A 7,696-nucleotide genomic window follows, 5' to 3' on the forward strand; every position below is an offset into this window, starting at 1 on the left:
TTCATCATTTTGATTTTGCTGACACATCATCACGTCGGGTATGTTGTCTCGATTGTAATTTCTTCGTTTTAGCTCTAATTTGAGTAATTGAAAAGTCGTTGAAATCGTTATTCCCGACCTTATACTGTGGACAGTTCAAAATACTGAAAATAGTTAATAATTAAAAGTAGGTTTGTTATCATCCAAACATCAATTAATTGATTGAAATTAATTAAAGTGAGATCAAGGGCCAAAAAGCCAACACCTATCTTTGCAACCATTTTTTACTTCTTGTGACATTGAATTTCAACACACTTGTGTCTATACTCCACAACAAAATGGAGTCATAGGATGTAAGCATGGTCATATCCTAAATGTAGCTAGATCTCTTCTTTTTCAGTCACAGGTTCCACTTAGTTTTTGGGAAGAATGCATTTTAACGGCTGTTTATCTTATAAATAGAACACCATCACCATTGTTATCTAACAAGACACCCTTTGAAGCACTCTACAAACGACCACCTACATTTCACCATCTTAAAGTTTTTGGTTGTAAGTGTTATGCAACTGTAGTACATCCTAAGCAAAAATTTGAACCTCGAGCAATTCCTTGTGTTTTCATAGGATATCCTTGTGGTCACAAAGGTTACAAGTTGTATGACATGTAATCTAAAAAAAATTTTATTAGTCGTGATGTTAAATTTTGTGAAGATGATTTTCCTTTTTCATCAGCTTCACAAACTTTGACATTAGCTCCTCAACTTCCATTTTACCATTTCATGATCCACTCTACTCAAACATCCATTCTGATCCTTCGTCGTCTCCTCCGCCTCCTATTCCTTCTCCAAATTCATCAGTTCCAGATTCACCAGATTCACCCACTAAATCTGATCTTATCCCACCTGATACATCAGTTCCACTCTGACGTTCTACTCGTACCAAATAACCTTCAGCTTATTATAATGATTACGAGATGTCTTCGGGAGCCAATCATTTAACCTCTAGCTCAAGTCCCAACACTGGCACCAGGTATCCCCTTCATCATTACCTTTCATTCTCTCGTTTTTCTCCTACTCAACGTATTTTTCTAGCTCTTATTACAGCCCAGACAGAACCTAAAACCTATGATGAGGCAGTTGGCAATCCATTATGGCAGCAGGCTATGAATGATGAAATTGCAGCTTTGGAACGTAATCATACTTGGTCTCTCGTTCCTCTACCACCTGGCCATAAACCTATTGGCTGTCGTTGGGTGTACAAGATTAAATACAACTATGATGGTTCTGTTAAACGTTATAAAGCTCGACTGGTAGCAAAGGGATACACTCAGGTTGAAGGTGTTGATTACAAAGAGACATTTTCTCCTACAGCGAAACTTACTACACTTTGTTGCTTACTCACTATTGCCGCTGCTCGAAAATGGTTCACTCATCAGTTAGATGTTCAAAATGCCTTTCTCCATGGTAATCTAGACGAGGAAGTCTATATGTCTTTACCACCAGGTATTCGCCGACAGGGGGAGAATACAGTATGTCGGCTCTATAAATCTCTTTATGGTTTAAAACAAGCTTCTCGCAATTGGTTCTCCATATTCTCTACCACTATACAAAATGCAGGCTACACTCAGTCCAAAGCAGATTACTCTTTATTTACTAAGAGTAAAGGTACTTCTTTCACTGTAGCTCTTATCTATGTTGATGATATTCTGTTGACAGGCAATGATCTCAAAGAAATTCAACATCTCAAGACTAGTTTACTCGAAAAATTTCTTATCAAAGATTTAGGGAATTTGAAATATTTCCTAGGTATTGAATTTTCTAGGTCTAGAAAAGGAATCTTTATGTCTCAAAGGAAGTATGCTCTAGATATTTCTTCAAGACACAGGTCTTACAGGAGCACGTCCAGAAAAATTTCCTATGGAGCAAAATCTGAAACTTTCTTCAACAGAAGGAGAAAAGTTGAATGATCCAAGTAAATACAGACAATTGGTTGGCAGATTAATATATTTAACCGTTACTAGGCGTGACATAGTGTATTCAGTTCGTATGCTTAGTCAATTTATGCATGAACCAAGAAAACCACATTGGGAGGCAGCTCTTCAAGTTCTGAGATACATCAAAGGTACTCCTGGTCAAGAAAACAAACCAATGTGTCCAGATCATCAGCAGAAGCCGAGTATCGAGCTATGTCAAATACTTGTTTAGAGTTAACTTGGTTAAGATACATTCTCCAAGACTTGAAAGTTTCACTATCCGAACCAGCATTATTGTACTGTGATAATCAAGCAGCATTACACATAGCAGCCAATCCAGTTTTTCACGAACGTACGAAACACATTGAAATAGATTGTCATATAGTTCGAGAAATATTACAAGCTGGAATCATCAAACCGTGTTATGTTTCGACTAAAATGCAATTGGCAGATATTTTCACTAAAGCTTTGGGAAGACATCAATTTTATTTTTTGAAAGACAAGTTGGGTGTGATTGACATCCACTCTCCAACTTGAGGACGAGTATTGAGATATAATATCTAGAATATATATTATTTATAGAATATATCTTAGATATTATATCATAATATTCTTTATTTATGATTTGATTTACCGTATATTTTATTTTATTCTCAGTATTTAATTATTTTATATTTTCCTCATTTGTACTTGTTGTATCCTATTTAAAGGATATCAATATCAATGATAATATAGACCTTCCCAATTCTATTTTCTATCTCATTCTTAACATAGAGACCAAAGGTCTTGAACGACCGATCCGACCGAACAACTCAAACTAACGCCCGAGGCCCAATCTTGCGTCACCCACACCAGCGCTACGACCTGATAAAACCAGCACACGCATTGGCCTCTAGTTGCACCATGTCTCAATCTGCAGCAAAAAGAATCCCTCGGCTAAGTCGGCTTAAATGGCTCGGCTCCGCAGCTCAGAAATCAGCCATTCGGCTTGGTAAAGAAAACTTTGTCCATTTTCCACCGTTTTGACCCTTTCAAAGTTGATTTTGACAGTAATTGAGGTTAGTATGACGCTCTATTTCCAAAAATTCAAGTTGAATTTATATTAGAAGTGAAATACTAACGAAAGTAATTGTTCTCAAAGTCTTCACGACCTTTCTTTTTGTTATTTTTTTTTCAATGTGCAATTCTACCCAAAAATATCTTTGTGTCCCTTGTTTGTTTGATCATTTCTTGTTTTATTTTGTCGTTATTTCATATTTAATTTATCTTGATTTCCTTGAATAGCTCGCTACTATAAGAATTATTTTATCCATGTATTAGTCTACCTCGATCATAATTTAGTCCCTTTCCCAAATAGCCTACCTTTGTGTGTTAAAAACGAGTGTTCCTAGATGTAAAATCAGTGAGTTGAGTGTGTGAGGTCTTAAGCATATATAACTACTGTTTGTACAATCATGAACCAAGACGAGGAAAATGGAGGGGAGATCAATGAGCTAGTTAAAGAAGTCCAGAAGAATGAGGAGGAACTGGAAGATGGGAGTCATTTCGCACGTATTACAAGAAGACTTCTTAAAACTCAAGTTACGGAGAATGATGTTGATGATCAAAGAGACAACCTGTTTCACACGCGGTGTTTAGTCAAGGGGACTGCTTGTAGTCTTGTCATTGATAGTGGAAGTTGCACCAATGTAGTAAGTACCATGTCGATCAAAAGGTTGCAAATTCTAACCCAAGATCATCTTAAACCTTACAAGCTCCAATGGCTCAATGATAGTAGAGCAACGAACGTAGTTTCCCAAGTTTTAATATCTTTTATTTTGGGAAAATATAAAGATGAAGTTCTTTATGATGTGTTACCAATGCATGTTGGAGATATATTGCTTGGCCGACTATGACAATTTGACAGGAGGGTCATGTATGATGGTTATTTGAATGGGTATTCTTTTGTAAAAGATGTAGAAAAACCACTCTTGTACCTTTGAGTTCTGCACGTGTATTTGTTGATCAATTGAAGTTGGAGGAAAAAAAGAAAGAGTTTGAGAAAAAAGAGTTGAAAGAAAAACGGGAGTTGAGTGAAAAAATAGAGAAAAATCAAAGAGAAAAAAAAGTGAAAAGAAAAAGGAAAAAAGAGATGAAATTGAAGAAAGAAAGAAAGTTGTTTGGTCTCTGAGTCTTACAACTTAGCTTTGCTTAGTGTTAATCTTTTTTCGAGGAATTTGAAGGCATATTTCATTGTGAAGCACTATAAAGAAATTCAAAGGCAAGTGGAGGAGCTTATGGAAAAGCTCATGGAGAAGGACTATATACAAGAAAGTTTGAGTCCATGTTCTATACTAGACTTATTAGTGCCAAAGAAAGATGAAAATTGGCGCATGTGCATGGATAACAAAGTCATCAACAAAATCACTGTAAAACATCGACATCCTATTCCTAGGCTAGACGATATGCTTGATTTATTGCATGATTCATGTCGATTTATAAAGATTATTTTGAAATCTAGATATCATTAAATTAGAATGTAGGTACGACAAAATGAAAAATAACCTTCAAAATTAAATTTGGATGGTATAAATGGCTTACTGTGCCTTTTAGTTAACTAATGCTCCTAATACATTCATGCGATTAATATATAATGTTTTGAGGAAATATCTGGAAAAACATGTTATTATTTATATTTGATAATATTATAATCTATTTGAAGATTACATTTATGTGATTAATATATAATGTTTTGAGATAACATGTTATTGTTTATTGTTTATATTTGATCATATTATAATCTAGGTGAAGATTTTGCATTTTTAAGTTAGTTTTGATTACTTATATCAATTTAATTTTAATAAGGGTAGTTTTCAGTTTTTGGATGAAATTATCCATAGCATTGAATATTTTTAAGAAAAGTAAGCTTTATGTTCTGATGAACCTACCTAGGTAAAGCTCAATTGATTGCAAATTTGTCTAGCCACTCAGCAGGTCAACCATTGTTAGAAAGTATTATTTTTAATTTTATAAATTATGTAATGGTGAAATGGTTAAATTGACTTCGTCTTTTGTGGAGATTAAAGGGGATCGGGATTAAATCTCGGCCACAAACGTCTTTTATCGGAGACTATTTACCCACAAATTGTTATGTAAAAATTAGATTGGTGGATGAATGAAATTCAGATCTCAAATTGAGACGTTTTCCCTTAGAAATTTGAGCATCATTTTTGTCATTTCTAAGTTTCTGCAATTCTTGTGGTAGATTGCATCCAAGCCATTCAATCAAGTCTTGATCAAATTTGACTGTGGAAATTGTATCCAAGCCATTCAATCAAGCCTTGATCAAGTTTGAGTGTGAAGCGACACAATTTAGAACAAGGTGCCAAATCTTACTTCTAAATCTTCGATCGTTGGATCGTTGGGCTAAGGATTAAGGTTGCCTTATCACCACTACTAGCATATATTGTCTATTTTAGCTTGTTACATATCGTCGTCAGTCTCACGATTTTAAAACCTCTATCATTAATGTGAGATCTCACAATCCACCCTCCTTGGGGGCTAGCATTCTCGCTGGCACACTGCCTGGTGTATAGCTCTGATATAATTGATAATAACTCAAGCCCACAGCTAGCCGATATTTTCTGCTTTGGCCTGTTATATATCATCGTTAGCCTCACAATTTTAAAACGCGTCTCTGAAATAGAGGTTTTCACAGAGGTTTTCACATCTCTTTAAGGAATTCTTCATTCCCCATTTCCCTCTCCAACCGTTGTTGGATCTGGTGTCCATGTTATTTTACAAAATAATCTTTCAACCATGAGTTGATTGAACTGCCTATTTATAATGACTTCATTAACTTAAACAACTAACCCACAAACATATAGAGAAGCTTGAATTCATAAGGAAGAAAGCAAAAGGATGTCTGCGGATGAAAATTCAGGTATTGCACAACCGCCCATAATATGCACTCTTCTTTAAGGCTTTCCCTCAAGACTTTTAAAATGCATTTGCTAATGAAAGGTCTCCATACCTTTATAAAGGGTGTTTCGTTCTTCTCCCCAACCGATATAGGATCTCACACTTGTGATGGACACTTGTTAGACACGTACTGATCACTTGCTAAGTATATTAGTATAATAAAATGATAATAGAAAAATACATCACACATTGATTTAGTTATAAATGCATAAACTTGTTCATTCTGAATTTTCTTATGCTATTGAAATGATATATATTTTAATAAATGTGTTCTTTTTATGTACGTAATGTTGTGTCACTATGGCTGTGTCGTGTTTTGTACTTTGTATTCGTATTCGTGCTTCTTAGCTTATAATTTGGTATGTGTACATGTATAAATTTCAATTTGAGTTTTGGCTTTTGAATGCTATATGGATGGAAACTATTCTGAAAAGTTGAAGAAAGATAAAGGGTGTGAGACTAGTTAATCCTCTCTTTTTCTTGTTTGTTATAATGGCCGGTCTGTTTGGTGTAGAAAATAAATTCGCTTTGATATCAATGTGTAAAAATTAAAAGCCGCTCCGATACCAACTTGTAGAAAATAGATGCTCACTCTGAAACTAACTCGTGTAGATAATTCTCACGAAACTTTAAAGGGGGATGTCGAGAGGGAAGAGACAAACAAATTCTGAAAAGTCTTTTTCTATTACACTTTCCGTCCTGCTGCTTCTTTTCATATGTAACTCTTTAGTGTTCTCTCTTCTTTTACAAACTATAAGTAAAGTCTTTTTATAGATTTTCCGCTAAAATTGGTCGCCACATCATTTTTCTCACCGAGACTCCATTCTTTATTAAATTAAGTATGGCTACTGACCGAATTTAAAACCAAAAATTCATAATTACTTTCCTTTTTTCTCTCTCCCTCCCTTAAGTATTTTCCAACAAAAACTCTCCCATCAACTTAAATGTTCTATTCAATGATTCCACCTGAGCCGTTTTCGTTTTCTCGATCTCAGTCGTGATTTCTTCAATTTTCTCTTCTTTTCTTCGAGCGGCAAAAGAGAGTTGACCTTCTCTGATGAGACTTCATTTGGATCTTTTCGAGAACAGCCCATCTGAGACTCCAATTCTTCATTTCTCCCGTTCTCAGCCACGTTTGACTCAGACATCACGGCTTCGTTCAATTTATCAATTCCCTTCGTAAGTCCACAGTGACCTTTGCCGCTAGCATTCTTGTTTCCTTCAGTTTGGTTTTATCACGAGTGAGTGTTTCAATCGTGTGTCATAAGTTCACTGTCTCCTATTGGAATTGATTCAGGTTCACGTCGAGTGAGTTTCTCTTTTGAGTCAATATCTCTATATCTTTCTTCTTTCTCACTAGCTCATCCACTAGACCCTCAATCTCCATTAATAGGTCATTCTCTTTTTTCACACCTTCTTCAACTTTCTTCGCAAGTTTAGAGATTACCTGTCCATTCTCTTCCTTCTCTTGTTTGAGATAGGCGAAACTCTCATTCAGCTCAGCAATTTCCTTCTCTAACCTTTCAACTTTTGTTTCCAACTTTCTTTTTCTTCTTCAATTTTCATCCTCTTTCTTATTTCTTCCTCGAATTGCTTTTCCGGCCATTGAAGCTCTCTATCTTCGAGCTCGGGCTCTCTGTTCTTCGGTTGTTCATCTTTATTCGATTTTCTCGTCTCCGATACCACAATTTCACCAAATCCGTTGCGTATCACCTCATTTCTAACAGTTTCTACCACCTCAAGACTACCGCCATCATTTTTCGCGCCGCCGTCTCCTTTTGTGTTT

This window comes from Cucurbita moschata, unplaced genomic scaffold (genome assembly GCF_002738365.1).
Source record: "Cucurbita moschata cultivar Rifu unplaced genomic scaffold, Cmos_1.0 Cmo_Scf00087, whole genome shotgun sequence".
Lineage (NCBI taxonomy): Eukaryota > Viridiplantae > Streptophyta > Magnoliopsida > Cucurbitales > Cucurbitaceae > Cucurbita > Cucurbita moschata.